Genomic DNA, 25,569 nt, shown 5'->3' with positions numbered 1-25,569 from the left:
CAACAATATTTCATAGCAAAAGAAATCTAGCACAACTTCTAGCCCAAACACAAGAACATTTCCAATAACATTGCCAAGGTGAAGGAAATCTAACACTTGCTATATCTCCTTTTATCATAAACAACCAAATTGATGACAACAATATTGCAGAGAAAAATATATATAGCATATTTTCTAGCCCAAACACAAGCACATTTCCAATAAAAAAACATTGCAAGGTGAAATAAATTTAACGCATGTTAGCTTTACATGTGGCACAAATACAAGCATACTACCAACAACAACATTTCATGCCAAAAGAAATCTAGTGTGTGCTATGTTTCTTTTTAACACAAACACAATCACATTGCTAATAAGAACATTCCATGGTGAAGAAACTCTAACACATGTTAGATCTACTTCTATCATAAACAACCATATTACCAACAATAACATTGCATTGTGAAAGTTCCTTCTAGCATGTCAATAAAAATAATGCAAGGTGAAAAAAATGTAAGGTGTGCTAGTCTTGGAAATATTGAGAGGGGGGTTGAATCAATATTTCTTTACAATTGTTATTATGGCAGTTAAAATCACCAATTACAGCAAAACACAAGATGTGCAACAAGAAAATAATTTTATTAATGAAAATGATGAGGACTCTAAAAACCCAAGCTTCAACTTGTACAACAAAGTATTTAACTCCTTCAAGGATCCAACCCTAAATGAGGACTCTAATATTCAACTACAAATCCAAGCTCCAACCTAGTCTCTCACAAGGGTCCAAGCTTGTATGAGGACTCCAATCCTCACATATTAATCCAGGCCCCAACCTCGTATGATGACTTCGATCCTCTAGGGATCCAACCCTCTCATTTTCCTTCAATCCCTTAAGGTGACTTCAATACTGCTTCACACTTGAGCCTTAAAAAACTTCAAATACTTCTAAAAAATTTATCCAAGATAGGTATACAAAGTGCTCTGAAATATACATCTACAAAATCTTCAGGTCTGCTTCAGAAAAACTTTTATGGTTGGCCAACAAAACATGTCTTCAAGTGTTGATCTTCAACTATGCTCCAAGGATGACTGCTCCAACAAAACAAGTCTTTAGGTGTTGGTCTTCAACTATACTCCAAGGACATCTGCTTCAAAAAACAAGTCTTCAAGTGTTGGTTTTCAACTATGCTTCAAGAGTGACTGTTGTTTCAATAAAGGCTTGAAGAATGCTCAATTAATGTCATCATGAATGCACTCTACTATCAACTCAAAAGATGCCTTAAGTATGCTATCATTTTATCATTCGATGAAGGTGTCTCCTAGTCTCTTCATGTGTGCTTTAAAGAATGTCATTCGGTCCACAAGGATTACTTTACTTCTATTTTAGATCTGACTTTAAGTCTATTCAGCAATGCTTCAAAGGTTTTCTTCAAAGGCGCTCGAAATAATCTATTACAAAAAACTCCTCAAAAACTAGTTTGAGAAATACGGTCAAATTGGTGTTGATGACAATATTTACTTCACAACAACTCCAATTGGATTATAGTCAACTCATACTTGACAAGCTTGATCACAACCTTTCTCCCCAAGAAAACATGAACCTTGATCACAGCCTTGAATCCTATCAAAGTAGCCTCTCGTCACATGTTTACCCCAGTTGGTCGGTTACTTGGGTAGATGTGGGAGGAGGGTGTTATAATGTGCATGAATATCAACATATCTAGTAAAAAAATAATTAGCACAACAAAATCCCTGGCATGAGCTCCAACATTACTGCTATGGCTCCAAGTGCCAATCTATATCCTTCTTGAACATGTCAAGCCTTGTTGAACACGGAGAGCCAAATCTTATAGGAATGTGGAAACTTCTCTCAAACCGAATGGGGATAATGCCTCATGAAATTTTTCATGACACCATGTTTGATGTGAGAAAACTTAGTGTATTTAAGGGACCACATCCCACATGTTCCTAGCAGCATGTTGGACCATCCATTTATTAATTATTTGTGAGCAAAACTCCCTTCCAATGAAGCAGAGCAACAAAACGAATTCTGGTGACTATATCCAATAGAAATCAAAGCCCAAAATGTGTAGACAACTAAACAATTCCACATCACATGCTTAACCACTTCATGATTGTGACAAATTAAATGATGTCCAAGTAAAACCAAAGTGTTGTAACCAATCCTTGACTGTGAAACTATCACAGAGAATCTACCATCCCAATATGTGTGTATGAAAAGGAAGAATGAGACTTCTAGATGCCTTGGCCCTGTTGGATCCACCCAAACTCAAAATTATTGACATTACACTTTGTTGTAACTCTCAAGAGACAATTCTTGGCTGTGGGGAACTAGTGCTTGATACAGCTTGAGATTGAATAAAAATAACTAAAATCAATTGATAAAAGAACAGACCATGAGGGCTTGCAAGCAAAGCTTCTAGTTCTGAAACCCTAGCATTCCATAAGCCATATTTTAGCCAGAGAAACTCTGAGAGTTGCAGAGTGTTGGACTAAAGGAATGGATTGAAGAAGAATAAAAAGTAGAGTTAAAATTAGGCACTTAAGAATCAAAATTTAAACTACTGCAGAAAGGATAATGCAAGACTAAGAAAATGTGAATTGGATTCTTGGGTGTGGAGCACTTCATTAAGGACTTCAAGGTTAATTTTCATGAGTAGAACTCAGTAAATTCATTAAAAACTAAACTAAAGCACAAATTGCATCTTAGACTATCCAAGAGAGGAAACGACACATATGAATGTTGGAATAGAAGGGAAAAATAGTCACAGCAACTTCCCAATGCTAGAATCAAACTGCAATATATATTCAAATTTCAAAGATAATTTTTGTTTACAATGCCAGTCATGGGTGACTGTGCCCATTCAAACCCCTTCGATGAGGGGAATTATGGTATTTTATTCTTGATGCTAGCCCTAACTATCTAACTATTTTAATCAGTTTGAAAATTGATTCTCAAACAATTTCCAAACCACTGCTTCTTGAAAATATTCTAAAAATAATAAAAAGTTACAATGATAACTTTAAATATTATATATATTATATAAATAATATATATAATGATATTAAATCCACTTCCTTTACAATGATTGTCACATTAAATAAAATTAATTGCAAAACAAAAGGGTAGGACCAAAGATGGACATGGATGGCATGTGGGTTTAACTGTTGTACATGGGAGGTTTTTGAAGAAATTGGTTCCTGCCCAGGAGCACCTATAGCAGTTTCTGGAGATGAGGAAGGTGTTTTTGTAATAATTAATAGTCATCAATTTTTAGATGGGTAGTTTGAGAAAATTGCCTCGCAACACCACATAAACCATTGAGATACTTTGATCCATGTGCCCTTGGGTAACGTTGGATCTTGATCAATTCGTTGAAGCTTCAATGTTTGTGTCTTGGGATTCAACATTTTCATTTCTAACCCATAAATTCAAGTTCTCTTTTTCGCCTGACTCATCATCCTTTCTTCCTTTCGCTTCCTTTGAACACCCCACATAATAAAGGTTCATTCTTATTTCACGTTGGTGTGTCAAGTTGGTGAAAGTTGGTGTTTGGTCGAAGGGGATTGACACAGACATTGGTAGATATATCTGAGAGGAATCCACCCCATGTGTATGAATCTAGATCTCTTTCTATGGGTATGATCTAAATCATGGATTTGCATCACTGGTTTCCAACAGATGAAGAATATTTTTCCATATAGGTTTGGTTGACATTCTTCATTTTCCTATCACCTAGAGCTTTTACTTCTTGAGGCTTTCTCATAACATATCGGTCAGTGCACGTAGTTTTCATCTTGATTTCTAAGGAAGGCTTCGTTAAGGATATTTCTGATAAATTAGCATTGTTTTTACCATCTGAGAGCTTATGAGCATTCACATTGGCAATCTTGTTCATGGTGTCAAAATATATTTTCTCTTCTTTTCCACCATTTACTTTTGTAGATTTAAAAGTTGGTCCTTCAACATTACTGGAATGGTAGAGCTTGCCAAAAGTTTTCTTTGAGAGTTCTTGCAGCAAACAAACTCCATGTTCGAATTCCTTCTACCAGACATTGCCACTTAGCATCTGGAATTGTTGAAGTACTCTTAAAACCTTTAGTAGATGGAAGTTGATTAGGAGAGTATTTTAGGCTTTGTTCATGGCCAAAACGAATAAAATTTATTAGTAGAGGGATGAAGGATCCCACTCACAAATTGAGCAACAGATAAGTCCACAAGTGAAGTTAAAGGATCCTTTCTAAGTCTTTGAAATTCCACCATTAATTCCACATAGGAATCGTGAACACCAACCATCAATTCCTTATTCCAAGAGGCAATAAGTTGATTGTGTGTGTCATGTTTATTTCCTAAAGAAGTTACGAAGGCTTCATTTTCAAATAGATATCGCCCCTCATTGTGGCATATAAGAAAACATCCAATGATCGTCACTAGCATGTTGACTGAGAAATTCAATGGAAGGGGGGATAAGATGCAACCATCTAAACAAACCCTCGTAGTTTTTCCATTCCGGGACACATTTGTAGCAACACCAACAATTTGGACCAAGTTGTAAGACATATACCTCCTATCCAATTCCATACTTATTGTCTATCCAGAGCCAAGGGTAATGGCAACAAACCATTTGTTAGTAACTTTGCTCCCATCTTCAACTACGCATACATCTATAGTATGCAATTTTGTCACAACACTTGAGCTAGTGAATAGATTTTATATTTGAAATTTTCTCCACTTTTTTTTCGAGAAATAAACTCCTTACAATGGAAAATGTGGGACCCACAGAGACAACATATTTCTGGCATGGAAATGATAATCCTGTTTCCTGAGTTGACAAGAACACCTATTCAACTAACTTAAGAAACAATAATACAACATAACAATGATCAAATTTTTTAAATAATCATTTGATTCTCTGATCACCACTTTCAACACTGTCTTCTACATAGTTAGACTTCGAAGGCATACAATCAGATGAGCCCCAAGAAAGAGTTTTGCTAACAGAAAATGGAAGAAATTGATCTTGGAACCTCCCAAGCAAATTTGTCACTTGTAAATAATACATTTTTTCACTTACTAATCTTGAAGGTATAAAAGCACCAGGGTTCAAAGATGTTTTAAGGACCAAACCCAAAGGATCCAATAAATAAATAAATACATCAGAAACTATAAATGGAAGGTCACATAGTCGGTAACAACTAAGTAAGCCTGAGCCATAGCAAAGGGTTTGACCTTGAAGTTTCCATGGAGGATTAAGATGGAGAATGCATATTTCCTCCATACTTAGCACAATCTCTTCAAAAGAAATTATGAGAGAAAGCCCCTAGAATTCACCTAGATTAGGTTGAAGTAAATTTTGTCGCGGGTTCTGTTTGGTCAATTTAGTATGTCCTAAATTGATATTTAAAATGTCAATCCGGGATTCGTAAATTGATGAAGTGAAGTGCACTGTATGTGCAAGATAATCATTTTTTTAGTCTTTTGTCGTTTTTGAGTTCTTTTTAGTTTTTTTTTGGGTTTATCTTCTGTGGATTCCCTAGTGTGAGATGGCAAAATTGAAAGTTAAGTATGTATGGTAATGGTGATTTCTACAATGATTTCCAAACTTAAAAGTTCTTAAAAAGAAGGTTTCAAACTTACTGTAATGAAATCAATTCTCAAAAGGAAGTAAATGTACCAAAACAGTGAACTAGTGACAATGGCCTAGTATCCTTACTGTTGTATGAAAAAGAAAATAAAAACTGAACTTAAAGCAACTCAAAGACTGAAATAAAAGCAAACTAAATCACACTACTTCAACCCACATTCTGACCCTTCACCTTTCGACTCACTCCGGATATAGGAAGTAATCATAAACAAGCTAAGTAATATGATATCTCCATTGGAGGAAATTAAATTTCATAAAAGGAAACTAAGATTTAACTACTCATTCATATTTCAACTCCTAAAAATGACATAAGTAATTCAATGTCTAACTTGCAGGAAAGCAAACTAAATCATACTACAAGAAGTAATATTCTGATTCCTTACTAATTGAGTCGCTTGGCTATAGAAAGGAAATCATAAACAGATCAGTAATATGATGTCTAAGTAGCAAAAAAGTAAATAAGTGAAACAAAACTTGAAATAAATGACAATGTTGGAATTAAACTTAGGAAATGAAAATTAGCAGAAATGACAAGATGATCTCATGTCAGTAGTTATCAAAAATATGTAAAATTGCCTGGGCTGCCTACAAAAACCTGTAAAAGAAGCACTAATCAGCTAATAGTTATAAAAGAAAACATAAAGGAAATATAGATAGCAATGAACATCAAAATAGCGCAATATATATACAAGCAATGATTATAAAAACAATAAATGAAAGAAAGTAAGAAACTATACAAAGCTTTGGTGTACAGGGGCCCTCTGCAACCTCGGCCAGTCAATCACTTAGTCACAAATCGAATTCAGGAATGTTGTCTTCTCATATATTTAAAGTGCAGTAATAAAACAAAGTAAAGCACAATACAGTGGGCTGATAACAAAAGTCAAAATTACATCTCCAAAAGCTAGCTATCCAACGTATATCAACGCGTTATTTATAAGTGAAAATGTTGCAACTAATTCCTAGACTTTATGCTGCCAAGAGACACATAAATCTCCACGGCCTGAGATATAGCGTTATGGTCATCATGACAGTTGAATCCATGGACTGGTGGCTGCTCAATTCAGTTCACCGCTGATCTACAGGTGTGCTAGTACCTCCGGAAACTAAGGATCATGCCATGCAAACCTTCACATGGGCAAAATAAAGCTGTGCCACTGCAAAACTCCTCGTTTGGCCCTTCCTTTGACCGTCGTTGACCACGACCATTTATGAGTGATTTGGCTGAACTGAGGGGACACACTCCATGTACACGTCACTTGCATCTTGCCCATGTGGCTGGTTTCTCCATTGGACACCTGTAACATAGCCTTTAACAAAATGGCTGTGGAAACTTGGGCTGGCTGGGAAAGTGACAAGTTTCCACAGCTGTTTGAAAAAAAATATAAATCAAACAACAGCCATAAACATTGTTAGGAAACCATTTCATAAGCTATTTTTTGACTAATATGCAATGATTTGACAGGTTGGTGGATGAATTAAATGGAAAAAGAAGGCTGAAAGGGTATATAGGGAAGTGCAGGTTTGGGACTCAACATACCCCCACTGTGAAGGTGTTGCATGTCCTCATGCAACCAAAATTTAGTCATTTCCCTCTAATCCATATGTTCTGATGCTTCTGCTAGGACATCTATCCCTCTTTTCTTCTTCTTTGGTGCTACCACCATCCTTGGTTTCCTTATTAGACATCTGAACTTGAGATTGATCAATGCTCTGCTCAACTTTTTGCACTTCTTCTTCAGTTTCTTGTTTTTCTTTTGCCATAGTCCCAAATGAAGCATAGTGTTATCATGAATAGTTTTATCTACTTTGCTCTGCTCCTTGAGTGCTTCATTTTCTTGCTTGATATGCCCGTTTAGGACCTCTAATTCAAATACCTCCTGCTTTAAGGACTGAACTTGTACATCTAGTGGTAGAGTGGTACTCGGACCTGTAGCTGATTTTTCTAATGATTCCAAGTAGTCATATACCTCCTGTTGATTGGGATCTACTTCAGGTGTCTTTCTCGGACTGAGTTCAAAATCTGGTGGAGGAGGAGGACTGCTCTCTAGCTCTGGCCGAGAAGGGCTTTCATCATGAGGACTAGTTTCAATGCTGGGCTGAGGAAGAGGTGGACTACGGCCAGCTGGAGTTATCTCAGGTGTCTCTCCACCCAAGTCGATGAAGTGGCGCTGTTTTATTTTTGTTTTACTCCCCTTTCGTCTTAGCCTGGTGCTTCTCCTTAAGTATGGTGGACTAGTACTCTTTTCTTGTATACTCTGTTTCCCTTTTTCCTTTTTCTTTGCTATAGTAGCCTGAAGATGTACTAATGTTTTTGACAGTGGTTGATAATCCTCCTCTATGGATGGCTCAGGTGATTGGTAGACTTCTTGGATTGTCCTTTTTCCTTTCTCTTTCCTTTGTTTCTTGTCTTTAGTTTTGATTTCTTCTTCTTTTTGACCAACTTCTTGAGTGCTTGTAGTAGGGGAGTCTTGGACTATGGTGCTCTTTTCTCTTCTCCTACTTTTTCTTGGTGTCTTCGGTGTACTACTTTCAGGGGCCTCAGATGGCTCTTGGAAGTAGTTTCTTATCAAGAATTGTTCCCAGGTATCTTTGTTCTTCTTTAGTTGGTCTTCAATAAGAATTTTTATAAGTCCATGATGATATAGATGAGGTTCTATATTGCCTGTGTGTTTTTGGACTGTAATACTCATCTTCTTCAAACTCAACAGTAAGAAATAAGGAAAATTAAGAGTCTGATTCTCTAAGAAATTCATCAACAATCTAGCATGGTACATGTACATCGAACCAAAGCATCCTTCACAAGTGACAAATTTTTGGATAACTAATGGCAGACTGGCCCATTCTTCCTTTAATGCATGAACATGAATTCCTTTAGTAAACACAGTGGTGTCCATACCTGGGTTTCTTAGCATAATTCTTCATGCCTCTTCATCCACGCTTTTTCTTTCGAACCATCGCTCACCTTCCTGGGGTAAGACTATGGTAGTTGCTACTGTTGTTTCGGTCACTGTGAGCTTCAAATCTCCAATATCCACCATTTCACCATCGAAAGACCATGCAAAATCCTTGGTTACCTCTTTTTTATAGCCTTTAAACTCTTGGATGAAGCGTAACCATTTGGCTTTCTTCAGCAAATCCTTTGCTTGAGGGTAACCTTCTAGATATTTCGGTCCTTCCGCTCTGCCCTTAGTACTTTTCCCATTCCTTTCTCTGTTTTGAATTTCAACTGAGGATGCAATTGCATATGAGGATTTATCAGAGGGAAGGTAGCTTGGTTGTAGGGTTTATGGTAAAATGCAGTGGCTACAATTGGCAGCAAGTAACAGGAATGCTTCAGATTACAGGCGAAACAGAGGATAAGCAGTCGCAAATAAGTTCACAAATTGAAATGCGTGTGTATTAAAAGGAAGATCTTTAATGAAATGGTAAGTGAACAAAGTGGAGGCAAGATCTTTTTTTTAAAATCAACGGCTGTGTATAGGAGATCACACATTTTGATATATGGCTGCGGGAAATGCGGTGGAGAGGAGCCATAAAGGGATTGGTCACATCTCATGAGCGCAGGTGGCAAATGAAAGTGTAGTCAACCTGAGTTTAAACCCGAAAATCCATCATGAGACCGTTAAGAAATGAATGCATGGTGTATGGAGTAATATCGTGGAATAGGAGTGGGTAATGGAGCTATCATATCAAATCATTGCACATAGTAGAACTTTTTATGGTTTGATAACTATGCATAGTCATGACTTTAATTGTTATTTGATAAAAAAATTGCTCATACCTTTGGAAACCTTGTCATTTCTTGCTCATAGCTTTTAACCAACTATTCTTTCTTCATGTCTTGGAGATGCTCCATGTCTTCATGGCATTTTCTAAATTACACCTGCATTTTCATGATTTTTGTACTAACATTTTGACTGTGAATTTGAAAAACAGAGTGGTGGTAGCTACGGAAATCGTTTCTGGCTGCAGAAATTGTTTCTTCCTGCGAAAACTGCTTCCAGTTGCTAAAACTAGGACAACACCCACTTAGCTGAACAAAGATAGTTATAAAAGAACTAACTGACTGAAAATAGTCCTGAAAGGAACTTTTATTGATGAAATTAAAATGAAATGAGTGGAATGGAGTGAAAATGAAGCGGAGTGAAGTGAAGTGAAAATGTGAATGAGATGGAGATGGAGTGGAATGGCAAATGAGGTGGAGTGAAGATGGAAAAAGAAGGAGAGGAGATTTTTTTTTGGAAAATATAGAGTGTCAGGTGTCCTTGATTTTCACTCTACATTTTCTATATAAGACTACCAATCTATGATTAGTTTTCAGGCTTATACATTTTTTTTTTTTTTTTTTTTTTTTTTTTTTTTAACTGAAAGAAACAAAGGCTAGGCTGGTGGGGAAGAAGGATTCTTCTCCACCAGCCTTATTGCAGAATTCTCTTGGAACATCTTGACAAATTCCTCTTTTGAGAGTGGCTTATGATAAATTTTCAATCGGTGGCCATTCACAATAAGAGGAATCTGAAATTCATCAATGGTCTTGATTCTTACCGCTCCATTGTTAAAGACTTTGTCAATTTCATATGGCCCAAGCCAATGGGTCTGAAATTTACCTTTCAAGTATTTGAACTTGGAATCAAACAGTAGCGCCCAATCTCCCTCTTGAAACTTTCTCTCTTTGATGTATCTGTCATGCCACTTAGCTCTTTGATGTTGAACTAGATCAGTCCTTAAAATTGCTTCTTGTCTGATCTCATCTAGCTCATTCAGCTACTCCATTCTGTGCTTTTGGACTTCTGATAGATTAATCCCCAACTGGACTACCATCTTGAAAGTCTTGACTTGAAACTCAATGGGGAGCAGGACTTCTTTCCCATAAACAATTTCATAGGGAGAATGTCCTGTTGTATTCCTCCATGTAGCTTTGTAGGCCCCTAAGGCTTCAGGAAGCCTTTCTACCCAATCTCTTCTGTGTAGATGAACAGTTTTGGTGATGATGCTCTCAAGAACTTTGTTTGTAGACTCCACTTGGCCATTTTCCTGCGGATGGTAAGGAGTATATTTTTTGTGCTTGATTTTGTATTCTTCCATCAACTTATCCATCAAGTTAGATGTAAATTGACTTCCTTGATCTGTCACAATTTCTCTTGGGACACCAAAACGAGTAAAAATATCCTCAAAAATAAATTGAACAACTGAAGTTTTAGTGGCAGAAGGCAATGCTTTGGCTTCTACCCATTTAGTGACATAATCGGTGCGTACCAATATATACTTTTTCTGTTTAGATGGTGGATTAATGGGTCCAATGAAATCTAAAGCCCATTTTTCAAAGGGTTCAATGAATACCTGTGGTTGTAATGGCATTTCATTTGAAAGAGTCAGTCTCCCAACTCTTTGGCAGCTGGCACACCTTCTGACATATTGTTTTGCATCTTTGAAAGGGGAAGGCCAATAATATCCTAAAGAAAGGATTTTATAGGCCGTCCATTTGTCAGCAAAGTGTCCATTGAATGGTTCATCATGACATGCCTTGAGGATGTCCGGCATTTCATCTTCCCGAACACCTCTTCTGATCACACAATCTAACCCTGTTTTAAACAATTCATTAGAAATCCATGAATAATTCGAACTCTCCTAAATAATTCTTCTTTTTTCACTAGGAAATAAATGTGGAGGTAGCTTTCCTATAACCAAATAGTTAGCAATATCTGCATACCAAGGAGTCTTAGTAATTACTACAAATAAATACTCATCTGGAAACTTATCCTCTACAGGAGAATCTTCATTAGTATTTTGGATTCTAGACAAGAAATCAGCTACTGTATTTTGTTTCCCTGGTCTATCCAACACAGTAATATTGAATTCTTGTAAAAATAAGAGCCATCTTGTAACTCTACCATTAGTAACAAGTTTTTTCATTAGATATCTAATTGCAGAATGATCAGTATGGACAAAAGTTTCATAGCCTGTTACATAATGTCTAAACTTGTTGATTGCATGAACAACACCTAAGAACTCTTTTTCAGTCACAATATAGTTTAACTTGGTAGGAGTCAAATTTTTAGTGGTGTAGTAAATGGCATAAGGAACTAAATCCTTTTGACCCAATACAGCTCCTAGAGCTGTATCTAAAGCATTTTTGGAAATATGGAAATGAAGTTTCCAATTTGGCCCTCTCAAAATGGGTGCTTCAGATATTCTTGTTTACAAAGTTTCAAATGCAAATTGAAAATCAAGATCGCATTTGAATTCACAGTCTTTTGTAAGTAATTTGAAGAGTGGAGGTGCTATTTTGGTGAATTTTTCAATAAATATTCTATAGTATCCAGTAAATCCAAGAAAACTTCTAACATCTTTTTGACAATTTGGAATAGGAAATTTGGAGATGACTTCAACTTTTGATCTATCAACTTTGATCCCATCCCGTGAAATATGATGTCCTAAAACAATCCCTTAAGTAAACATCATAAAACATTTTTCATGACTCAACGATAGGTTTGTTTCTTTACACCTTATAAGGACTTTTTCCAAATTCTCTAATGCCTCTTCAAACGAATTACCATAAACTGTGAAATCATCCATATAAACCTATACACAATCATGGATTAGATCAGAAAATATTCCTAGTACTGCCCTTTGAAATGTCGTGGGTGCATTACATAATCCAAAAGGAGGTACTCGGTAAGCAAAAGTTCCCCATGGACAATTAAGTGTGGTCTTATCCTGATCTTCAGGTGCTACCTGAATCTGATTATAGCCACTGAAACCATCCAAAAATGAAAAATACTTTTTTCCTGCTAAAGTATCTAATACCTGATCGATAAAGGGTAAAGGAAAGTGATCCTTCAAAGTTGCTTTGTTCAATTCCCTGTAATCAATGCATACCCTCCATTTGCCATTATTTTTAGGTACTATAACCAAAGGATAAACCCATCGGCTATCTGAAATTGGATAAAATAAGTTTACATTGAGTAGTTTTTGGAGCTCTTCTTTCACTATCTCCGTAAGGTTTGGATTCATCCTTCTCTGAGGTTGTCTGATTGGTCTACTGTTTTCCTCGACGTAGATGTGATGAATGCAAGTCTTAGGGTCAATACCTTTCATATCAGTATACTCCCATGCAAATGCAGTAGAATGTTTTTGCAAGATTTTGGTTAGCTCTCCCTATTGTGATCTTTCCAAGTTTTTGTTGATATTCAATGTTTTACCTGGAAAGATCTCAATGGCGGAACTACCAAACTCTTCCATAGAGAAAAGAGACATTTATCTAGATGACAGATACTCAATGTCAGAATCTAACTGAAATTGTGTGTGGTCATATTCTGAAGATGTTTCAAAGTTTTCTAATGTGTTCAGAATTTGACTATCTTCACTGACTTCAAAAATGGTAAAGACAAGTTGTATAGTATCCTCATCATTAACCCAGTCATTATCTCCTATTTCTGTAATTGCTTTTGCTGGAGGATAGAAATTGAATTTCTTTGTCGAATTACCATCAGAAATATACATATCCCGAGACCTAAAACTGATAAAGGCATCAACTGTGGCTAGCCAATGTCTTCCTAAGATAAGCAGGTGTCCTCCTAAATTACTCTTGGGAGTTAAAATCATGAAATCTACTGGATATTCCCAGGATTCTAAGGAGACCGAAATGTCTTCTAATACACCACCTAGTTTGATAATTGATCGATCTACAAGTTGTAGTAAAGTAGGTGTAAAAATAAGATTAGGAAGTTTCAGTTGTTCCATAGTCTATCTACTCATAATGTTGATAGCAGCCCCTAAATCAATCAAAGTATTTGTAATTTCTACCCCATTGATATGTGTTTTGACAATTGGACTACCGGGATCTACATACTTCTGCATAGTAATTTTTCCCATCATGATATCTGCAATTTTTCCTACCAGGTGGATTCTTCTTGTATCTCTTGGTTTCCTTCCTAATCTTTTAAGACTCAACTCCTTTATTATTTTTGCTAGAATAGGAATCTCTCTAATGGCTTGTAACAAGGGAATATTGATACAGACATTCTTCAATTCATCTAGAAAATCATAGTCAGGCAACAAGATTTGTTTTTCCACCCCTTTGTCAATTTGTAATCTTTCAAGAAAAGGAGGTGTGGATGAAGATGCAGGTTCCTCAACTATAGGAGTTGTGGGGGTTAACTCTTTTTCTTTTTCTTTTTGAGTGCTTGGGTTTTGAAGAGATGATTCAAAACCTTTATTGGCTTCAAGAGAATCTTCCTCAGAAATGCTTTGCTTTTGGGCATCTACAAAAGGTTGATCTAAAACTCTACCAGATCTGAGTTGTACATCATTGAGAGGAACAATCATATAGGTAGGAAATTGTTGACCTTCTACCATGTAAGCATTTTGAGGGTTTTTATTGTTGGGGTTTGGCAATGGCTGGGAAGGAAGTTGATTTGACTTCTGTAGGAATGGAAGCAAGAGTTGAGAATTTGGATTCTGTTGAGAAGGTTGTTGTTGTTGTGGAAATGGCAATGATAGTTGTGGATTTTGATTTGGAAGTTATGGAGCTTGTTGGTTTTGAAAAGATGGAGGATATTGATAAAATTGAGCAAATCTCTGATAAGGATTTTGCATGCCTTGTACCCATGATTGAAAAGGATTTTGAGGTTGGGACCAAGGTTGTTGCCAAGGATTCCAATTTGTTGGGGTTTGAAAATTCATAGAGTTGTTAAACCCTTTGTTTTGTTGCCCTTGCCAAGGTCTCCTTGCAACAAAACAGAGAGACTCAATTGTATTTGGATCTTCTTGAAAGACAACTTTGAGCCCAGGAATTGAAGGACAATCCTTGGTCTCATGATTCTCTGAACAAATCACACATGTTTCTACAACTTTTGCATCCAAGGGACATTCCCTTAGAGCATGTTTCTTTCTACGTTTTGAGGAAAATATGGCCAAAGCTTCAGCTTCTGCTTTCTGCTTATTGTGTATCTTAAGAGTGTCTAGTTGCTCACTAAGACTCCCTAAGATATCAGTTTTGAATTCGTCAAGCATATTTCCAATCTCAGCCCTACTTACTGATCTAGTTGTAGATTTGTTTGCTCTCATGAGTGAAGGATCTCTAGGCCCTTTTCCAGTTTTATATTTTCCCCTAGAGAGATGGACACATAACTCTGCTATATCATGAAGTGGAAGTTGAGATATATCTCCTTTTCCCATCATGTTCAAAATATCTATCCATTCATCTCTAATGGCTTTTAATAGAAGGGATTTCAACGTTTCCTCATCTAAGTTACTCATTTTTTCTCTTTTCAGGTTGTATTGGAATCTTTCAAGTAAATCCTCCAAGTTTTCATCTTCTCTTTGCACCATTTTGAATACTCCATCTTTTTGATTGGTGGGCATACAATAGTCCAGGTATCTATCCAAAAACGTTTGTTTCATATCATTCCAAGTCCTAATGGATTGAGTGAGTAATCCCTTGAACCATTTCAAAGCATCTCCTTTCAATGTTGAAGGAAATAGTTTGAGTTTTTGAGAGTCTTCTAGATAATCATAAGTTCGACACACGACCTCAAACTCAAATAGAAATGTTTCAGGATCCTCATTTCTTAACCCATGAAAGTTTGGGAGGACAGATGGTGAAATATTTTTCATTGTTTCTCGATAATCCTCATTGACTATAGGAAATCCAAATGAGTTATCTCCATCCCTATTTCCCCCATTGTTACCTCTACCTCCTCCATTGTTTCCTCCTCCCCCTCCTCTACCTCTACCTCTACCAAATCCGTTAACTACCTCCTCTATCATGATAGATTCCTCAGAGATTTCAGAGTCCTTTGGTTCCTCTACTAATGGCGAATGAGGAGGAATTTGTCCCTCTTCTTCCTCAGGTGATTCTACTTCTTCAATTAAAATGTGTCTCCCTGTAGAAGGAAAGAAAGGATATTTTCCTAATTCAGATTCGATGGATGGTGTGGGAGAGTCTCCTAATTCAACTACTGCCTCTTGAATTATAGGAATCCTAAGGCTAGGAGTGTGGATTGGAGATGATGGAGGTGTCCCTTGTCTATTCCTTGAAGTAGATGGAGTTGTAAAAATTGAACTCTTGGCTCTAGCTAAAAACCTTTCCCTAGAATCTCTTGCTCTATGCATGTCATTTTTTGTTTTTCTTCAAGTCGGGCTAATAATTCTCTTTCTGATCTTCCAGGTCACTCTAGGTGCAAGAAGAGAGCATACTCAAGAAACTATTAAACCAATAATTTTCTCTTCTCTAATCCTCCAGGTCAAACTAAGTGCAAGAGGAGAGCATACTCTGAGAGGTTATCAATTTTCCTTCCTTGAAATTTTTTTTTATTATTTTTTTAAAGAAATTGGCTACCTAGTTTCACTTCCCAAATGTTTGGTCAATTTAGTGTGTCCTAAATTTCTTTTTAAAATGTCAATCCGGGATTCGTAAATTGATGAAGTGAAGTGCACTATATGTGCAAGATAATTGTTTTCTTAGTCTTTTGTCGTTTTTGAGTTTTTTTTTAGTTTGTTTTTGGGTTTATCTTCTGTGGATTCCCTAGTGTGATATGGCGAAATTGAAAGTTAAGTATGGATGGTAATGGTGATTTCTACAATGATTTCCAAACTTAAAATTTCTCAAAAAGAAGGTTTCAAATTGACTGTAATGAAATCAATTCTCAAAAGGAAGTAAATGTACCAAAACAGTGAACTAGTGACAATGGCCGAGTATCCTTACTGTTGTATGAAAAAGAAAATAAAAACTGAACTTAAAACAACTCAAAGACTGAAAGCAAAGCAAACTAAATCACACTACTTCAACCCACATTCTGACCCTTCACCTTTCAACTCGTTCTGGCTATAGGAAGTAATCATAAACAAGCTTAGTAATATGATATCTAAATTGCAGGAAATTAAATTGCATAAAAGGAAACTAAGATTTAACCACTCATTCATATTTCAACTCTTGAAAACGACATAAGTAATTCAATCTCTAAATTGCAGGAAAGAAAACTAAATCATACTACAACAAGTAATATTCTGATTCCTTACTAATTGAGTCACTTGGCTATAGAAAGGAAATCACGAACAGATGAGTAATATGATGTCTAAGTAGTAGAAAAGTAAATAAGCAAAACAAAACTTGAAAGAAATGACAATGTTGGAATTAAACTTAGGAAATTAAAATCAGCAGAAAGGACAAGATGATCTCATGTCAGTAGTTATCAAAAATATGTAAAATTGCCCGGGCTACCTACAAAAACCTGTAAAAGAAGCACTCATCAGCTACTAGTTATAAAAGAAAACATAAAGGAAATATGGACATAAATGAACATTAGAACAACGCAATATATATACAAGAAATGATTATAAAACAATAAATGAAAGAAAGTAAGAAACTATACAAAGCTTTGGTGTATGGGGGCCCTCTACAACCTCGGCCATTCAATCACTTAGTCACAAATCGAATTCAGGAATGTTGTCTTCTCATATATTTAAAGTGCAGTAATAAAACAAAGTAAAGCATAGTACAATGGATTGATAACAACAGTCAAAATTACATCTCCAAAAGCTAGCTATCCAGTGTATATCAATGCGTTATTTATACGTGAAAATGCTGCAACTGATTCCTAGATTTTATGCTACCAAGAGACATGTAAATCTCCACGACCTAAGATCTAGCATTATGGTCATCATGAAAGTTGAATCCATCGAGTGGTGGCTACTCGATTCAGTTCATGGATGATCTACAGGTGTGCCAGTACCTCTGGAAACTAAGGATCGTGCCACGCAAACCTTCACGTGGGCAAAACAGGGTCATGCCACTGCAAAACTCCTCGTTTGGCCCTTCCTTTGACCATCGTTGACCACAACTGTTTATGAGTGATTTGGCTGAACTAAGGGGACACACTCCATGTACACGTCACTTGCAGCTTGCCCATGTGGCCGGTTTCTCCATTGGATACCTGTAACATAGCCTTTAACAAAATGGCTGCGAAAACTTGGGTTGGCTGCGGAAAGTGACAAGTTTCTGCAGCTGTTTGAACAAAAATCTAAATCAAACAATAGTCATAAACATAGTTAGGAAACCATTTCATAAGCTCTTTTTAGATTAAAATGCAATGATTTGACAGCTTGGTGGATGAGGTAAATGGAAAAAGAAGGCTGAAAGGGTACATAGGGAAGTGCAGGTTTGGGACTCAACAAGTTCTCCCACTTATCATATATAATGTGTAATTTCTTTGCTTGGCATTGGTCTATTATCTTTGACAGGTCAAAAAATATAAGGTTGTCATTCCCATATCTCTGAAATAGTTCAACTTTTCTAGTATGATCCATACAAGGAAAATATTTTATCATTTCTTGATCTATAAATGACATATGTTGTAGTGACCTTGCACCAAGTCGCTCAACCAAATCATTTCTTATAAATCAACAAAGTGTAATGGTGATTCTCTGTTGTGAAGACCCATATGAAAAGTGGTGTAATGCTAATAAGACCAATGCAGCTACTGGCAACATACCCACTCACCTTTCCCTTTATCCTACAAAACACTCCCATGTGTGAAATCCTTTTTTTGCCAAGTGTTTGCTTGTAAAGGGGGAAAGTAATGAATAATTTGTCCTACTAGAATAACTTTGTTTGGAGAAAACAGGGTCGAAAACATGAAGCCTCGTCTCCTTACCCAGAAATTAAGGCTAACAAAGACTGATTGATATCCATGCTCGACGAACTATGTTAGTGGTAAAATTCGTTGTTTGCACTATGATTGGTAATGAACCTTGAAAGAAACATGTGTTATCATCCTCAGAATGTTAATAGTTACACATCCATGGCATCTTTATTTCTTCCAACTTATATGGCATAATCAATGTAGTTGAAGCCTTCGAGATTTCTGAATCTAATGTTCTTAGAAGAATGTGGCAGGCTTAGAATTTAGTGTCCAAGCAATTACTCACCTTTATCACAAGCTAACCAACTAGTTTTCTATTCTAGATTACTCTCAAGATCTGCTTACATTCCACAAACAAAAGAAGGTATTGTAAATACAATCTTTCTCTGTTTCTAAAGGAAAACAATCTCTGTGAAATGACCAAAGATATTTTTTTGTTATTTTTGTAAGAGTTTCCTTGAGAATATTGCCAGAGAACTCATAATACATTGAGAAGAGTTTATATAATCTCAAAATCTTCCAAGATCACGTAATCACAATTGAGCCTCAACAGTGATACAGTTACAAGGTAGTCTAACCCATATTCATGTACTCTGTTTTCCTTTAGATGATTACGTAATAAAAAAATATACAGACAAATATGCATTCCATTGACAAGAATCAATATACCCCTATCAAGGTCTTACAAGGAAAGAATATTTGTACCAGGAAGATCCACCTGAAGGGATCAATTCCTGTTGGCTCAACCAAAGGAGGTCCTTGTGCAATCTATTGGTACCAAGCAATAATCCCACATAGAAGTGTCTAGGTTTTGTTGGCATCTTACTAAAAAAACTTTTGTTTCTCCCCATGTAGGTTGACCATACCAATGTAAGGTTTCATTGTTCAAAATTTTAAGGCCTCCTTGGTACAACAATGCATGTCATATTCAATGACTATGGCATACTCTGAGGTCAATTTGGTAATAAATTTTGTGCATCAATATAGTTTTGGCATTTTCTAGCTAAGCTAAGGCCCCAACACCACAACTGTTATGAATTACCTAGTCAAGTCTCAAGAGAGAGCCTCTAATGTCCCATCACCATATCAATCCATGAAATCGTGGAGAGCCTAACAACCTTATCTTTTAATCACTCAAGCTAGACCAAATTGACAAGTTGTATTCCTATCTAACCAGACATTTGCCACGTTTTTGCTTCCTCTAAAAAGAGATCTGTATAGGGTTTCTCTTGATGCAAAATGTACCTCTCGGAAGACTATGTTAACACCTTGTTTCAGGAGATTAACCCACTGACCTTTTTTCTGTGGTGACTTTCCAAACCCAACAACTCCTCCATAAGATTACTCTCATATTGAAACTAAAACCATTTAAATATGATTAATTAGTAGCACATGCAATTTGCAAGGAAGGGTCACAGTTTTAGGTTTGGACCATTTAGCCAAGTTTATAGCTTAGATGGCAGTTTCATACTTCGCATTAGAATATCTCTGACATATATGATATAACTTACCCAATCCATTTTTATGTCACTACTACAACAATCCATAAAATGTGCATTCAAGGTCTAATATCAATTCTTAACTTGGCTTCGATAGTAATGTTCCACATTTGAATGGAATTCCAAAAAGATTGCATTCTATTTATATAATGCTTCATGCATCTTTAGTAAAAGCTAAAGGCTAGATGCCAAAGTTGTTTTTCAGATATTGCTTATGAATTCATAGATAAGATTGATTTATTTCATATATTCTCATGCATCTCTTGTAAAAAATAAAGGCTAGTTGCCAAAGGTGTTTGTCAGATATTTCTTATGAATGCATAGATAATATTGGTGTATTTCATATACACTCATTGCAATATTGAATGTTGGATCTAACTCTTCAATGGTCCATGCATTGAATTTTAACTCGTTGAGACCTCTGTTTCTATGGAATAGAGCTTAATAGCGACATAACCCTTTCAGTGCTATTATTGATTGAGTTTTGCACCTCTTGAATTGGAATTGGGTTAGGTAGCTACATAGAAACTTTGAGTTTTCTTCCAAGTTTGGGTACTTGTCTATGATTTCTAGCACATATGAAAGACTTGAAAGTGTGAGAATGCATAAGAATAAAATTCTAGGATAAATACCCATTTGATTATAAGGACTTCTCTTAAATTGATGTCACAGACTTGAAAGTGTGAGAATGCATAAGAATAAAATCTTGGGATAAATACCCATTTGATTATAAGGACTTCTCTTACATTGATGTCACAATGTTAGCAAGGACATTTGAAGGTATCTTGACACAAAGAAACAAGCAATCAAATTCCCTTAGAATGCAATTAACTTTCCATCTACCCAAACGTAGAGGCAATAGCTAAGATGGAATCCAATCGAGGAAAATGCCCCATATTATCATACTATACTTATTAATGCTTACAAGGAAATGGGTTGGGTATGTGCTTAAAGTGTGTACAATAAAAAAGAAAGAATATAAAGGTAGCCCCAACAATCTAAATATGCAACAGGATATCAGTTCACCAAGTCAATCTAATAATGTAGTGCGTATGGACTCATCTTGATATTTCTGCCTTGAGTTTACTGGTTGTTTCACTTGTCAAAGTGAAGGATATTCACTTTGATTATGTGTATACAATGGGCCAGTATCTTGAGAACTAAGGAATTAGATGAACTCGCAGCTAGCCTTATCTCTCTAGGGGTAGCATTGGTGTGTTCTAGTTGTGTAAGTGTCATTTGATGAGGCTGCAACCTTTCACATATTACAAAAATAGGCCAATATATGGAAAGATATCCTATGTGCCTGGTGGTAGAGGGAGTAAAAATCCATTAGCATCAGAAGACAAAGGTACAGCAGGCAATGAAGATGACCAATTTTTCTATCTTACTGATCCATAGACCTAGTTGTAGCCATAGAAGTTCAATAGCTAAATTTAGACTCGTGATTATAATAACACTTTCATCATGATATCTATAAGTTGGTACCTAATCATCCTTTCCCTCGTTAAGTGAGGAAGAAAGAGAGCACAAGTCCTAAAGTACCCTGAGAATTGTAGCACTAGACATTTGACTTGAAAGAAGCATGGCTTCTGCCTCAGCAGAAACACTGGAGTTCACTCACTGCAACCTTGCTCAACCTTTCTTTTATAGCATTTGGAAATCTGGTAATGAAAATATGTCAATGGGGAGGTGTTGGTTTCACTAACTTAATGAATACATCTATATCATGAGAATATACAAGGCTTGACAAACCTTCACATGCCAACAAGGATGATAATAATCCAAACTCTGCTCCAGGGACACTGAGCATCATTATTCATAAAATTCCATTTCTTACCTCAGCCCAAGCACAAAACTGAATCATCACTGTGGTGTACGCTTGTGTTGAAGAAGCCACAAATTCACATAAATATGCACCCTAAATAGATGTGTTAATACCTTTCGTTCATCCAAAGAAGGTGGGTTAGCCCTCAAAGTTGTTTTGAGATTGCATGAAGAGAAGGCTGGTACTTTTCCTCTGAATTGAGGATTGTTCAGCCTAGTTGGAATGGAGAAATATTGAAGAGGTATAGGAATGAGTTTGGCTATTGGGTTTTTATGTTTAGAACAATCAGATGATATGTTTTCCCCAAAACATAAGTAGAAGTAGGCATGTCTGGGAGACTGTTTTTAATAAATACACAAGGTATTATTTCTATCCATTAGGAAGCAAATCCTATGGTGCTCAAGAATAAATAATAGCACATTTATTTGTATAAGAAGGCCTAATTTATAGAACCTCACCCAAAATATCACTCAAATCTACTAGTATCATTTCCATGATTTAAATAATGAATGGAGGAGTCTTAATACTCCTAATCACTTAACATAAAAGCGACTAAGATGGACAGAGGATAATATCACATGACTCTCATGCCACATATGCATAGGTCTAATTGGAGAAACACATATGGCATGAGGGTCATGGCAACTAGCTCACCAAAGGTCAAAGACTAGTCACACAGTATTATTTGTGATTAATCTTTGGAATTGAAAATTATTTTGTAGGGAGAATTAAGAAGTAAAATGTTTTTCGATTTCATATTTTAAGCAAGCTTGCCCTTGGTTGATTTGATAGTGGAGATTCTATTCAAGCCATCTTTTGAATGTAGGTCCCCTGAAAATCTTTGCACTCTCATGTTCTGCAGATGATTGGATCACAAACAACCATACAAATGGCAATTGTTTTCCATTAAGAAGAATCTATATACCCCTCTCAAGGTCCTGCAAGGCAAGGAAATGGATTGAAAACAATATATATACTCTTCTAAAAATATTCCTAGTTCTCCAAGACACAATAGAGCCTCAACAAATAAAAGTTGTGAAGCATTGAAACCCATATTAGTGTACTCTGGTTTTCGTCATATGATTAGGACAATAAAGAACTATAAAAACATATGTGACCTATTGAGAAAATACATATACCCCTATCAAGGTCTTGCAATGTAAGGGAATTAATTGATAACAGTCTATATACTCCACACAAAATATTCCATATTCTCAGAGTTGCAGTTGAGCCTCAACAACTGTACATTTGTGAGGCATTTAAACTTGTATTCTTGTAACTCTATTTTTCTTCAGATTATTAGATAATAAGCAATTATATAAATTCAAACAACATCTGAATTCCAATAATAAGACTCTATATTTCCCTCTCCAAGTCTTGTAAGGAAAGGGCATACATTGGGAAGAGTTTATATACTCTCAAAATCTTCCAAGATCACGTAATCACAATTGAGCCTCAACAACTATACAGTTACGAGACAGTCTAACCCATATTCATGTACTCTATTTTCCTTTAGATGATTACGTAATAGACAACTATACAAACATATTTTCATTGTATTTTCAATAATCTATATACCCCTATCAAGGTCTTACAAGGAAAGGACATGCATTGAGAAGAATCCCTATACTATTCTCCAAATGTTCTGATATCTCAGAGTTGCAAACTGGGACACAACAACACTATACTTGTGACCCGTGAGGCATTAAAGCCCATATTCTTGTAATTTTCTTTTCTTTAGATGACTATATAATAAACAAATTTACAAACAATATATGCATTCCACTGAGAAGAATCTACAAATCCCTCTCAAACTCTTGTAAGGCAAGACATAGATTAAGAAACTGTGTACTACTCTCAAAACCATATGAGCCTTGGAGTTGCAACTGAGCCTCAAGAACTATACAATTGAAGGCGTCGATGAAACACATATTATTGCACTCTATTTTTAATTCATATGATTAAATAACTATCCAAGGCCCATCTAAACCCATGTCTCATATGCAACTTGAGGTTCAAAATCTTGAGGTTGCATATTTCAAGTTCCAATATCTAATATCCATTTATATAAACTAAAGATATGCATCCTTGAGATTCATAACCTCTAGGTGCATAATGTACTTAGGTTTGAATAGGCTTGCACTCATGCTCATATTAAATATACTAGTCCATGCTCTAGATTCAATGTAGTGTTACACGGACACCAACACTGCCATTCCCACCCAATTTGTAGAATGTACCTTACTACTCTTGTGAACTTAGAAAATTTCTTCTGTAAAACTAAAAAACTATAATAATATTTGATCCTAGTGCTCTATAAGAAAATAAGTTATATTTCTTCCTATAGTTGTACTTCACCCTGATTACATAAAACTTCCCCAAATTTTGGAGAATTATTTGTCAACAAACCTCCATTATGAAACTTGTCAAGAATAATGGAGGTTGTCAAATATCAGTATGAAACTTTGTGTTCCCCTTAATTTACTACTCAATCTCATCAACACAGATCCCAAATAAACTCAAGAAGCAGGAACATCCCTACTTAAGCCCAATGGTTCTCTTAATAAAGTCAAAGTCCTTGAGTTCTACAAAACCAGCCTAAAACAATCTCAGAGTTCCTCTAATAATAGCAAGTTGCAACAATGAGAGGACCAGAGATTTCAATATCATGCTATCTCTAGAAAAATGAAATCCATGGCACAAAATTAAAGGCTTTCATGAAACTCACAAAACAATAAAATGATTTTGATAATTGTTGCCTAGCCTTTTCAACAATAGCTCGAAGTGTGAAAACGTAATCAGTAATCTAGTAGTCCGTTTAAAAACTTACTTAGCCTTGCTTTGGATTAAGTTTAGAGTTCTTAATTTATGTTCAATCTTGGCCCTCGAGGTCATCAACATCATTGGAATATTATTTGAGCAGTAGAGTTATTTGCCCTACCCCAAGCTAAAATAAATCACGTATGGATCTTTACAGCTCCCAATATCAACAAGAAAATGTTAAGGGTCCTTGCAATCATTTGAAGAAAATGATTTTGTTTAAAGCACATTCTGTCGGTAAACCAAAGACCTTCAGGACAATGATTTTGTGAAAAAGTAAAACAGTGACAATTTTTGTAATAAAGGAAGTGGCCTTCTAAAATTTTGACCTATGATTGAACTTGGTTGTGATCCTACATTTATTCGCCTTACATTAATCTTTTAGCACGAAGCATGATTGACATGACATCCTGGTGACAACTTAAAATCATTAATTACTATGAGCTTGCAGCTACAAGTGGAAACAAGAAACAACAAAGGAACAACATTTCTAGGCCAAAGTCAAACCTCTCAAGGATTTGTCAGTAAAGGAAATTGTAGCACCTTTGATAAGAAGCAAAACTCACCTAAAGCCTTCAATCATGAAGGTCATATAAAAGAAGTACATAGCACTCTGACCAATTCTCTACCAATTCTTGTGAAAAATAGAAGCAAGTATACAAGCAAAATAAGCAAAAGAACATGACATCTTGATTGCTTTAAATCAGGATTTTGTGAAGAATGGTTCTACATATATGAATTCCCGTTGAGAAATTCTTCTTCTCATCATGAATTGGGTAATTTGATGTAATGAAGGATGAGACAACTAGGACTATGATGACTCAGACCTTTTTTCTAAAGTTGTTGCCTCATCTGACTTCAAGAAAGGCTTAAGGGGGAGCCATAAAATCTTCAATGACTGTTCATGTCTAATGAATCCTGATGAAAGGCATGTCTTGATAACTGAATTTGATATAAGCTGCCTAATTATGATTGGATAATTCCAACACATGGACCATATGATTAAAATAAGGTTGCATATAGCTCAATGCTTATGTTTTAAGTAAGCTTACCTCCCAAACATTCAGAGGGAGATGTGATGTTATAATATGATGTCGAATGACTCTTGTTACTTAAGAAGTATGATTGGC

This window comes from Pinus tabuliformis, chromosome Q (genome assembly GCF_031772625.1).
Source record: "Pinus tabuliformis cultivar Carrire ecotype Pingquan chromosome Q, CPIR1, whole genome shotgun sequence".
Taxonomy (NCBI): domain Eukaryota; kingdom Viridiplantae; phylum Streptophyta; class Pinopsida; order Pinales; family Pinaceae; genus Pinus; species Pinus tabuliformis.
Note: the sequence above shows the minus strand (reverse complement) of the source record.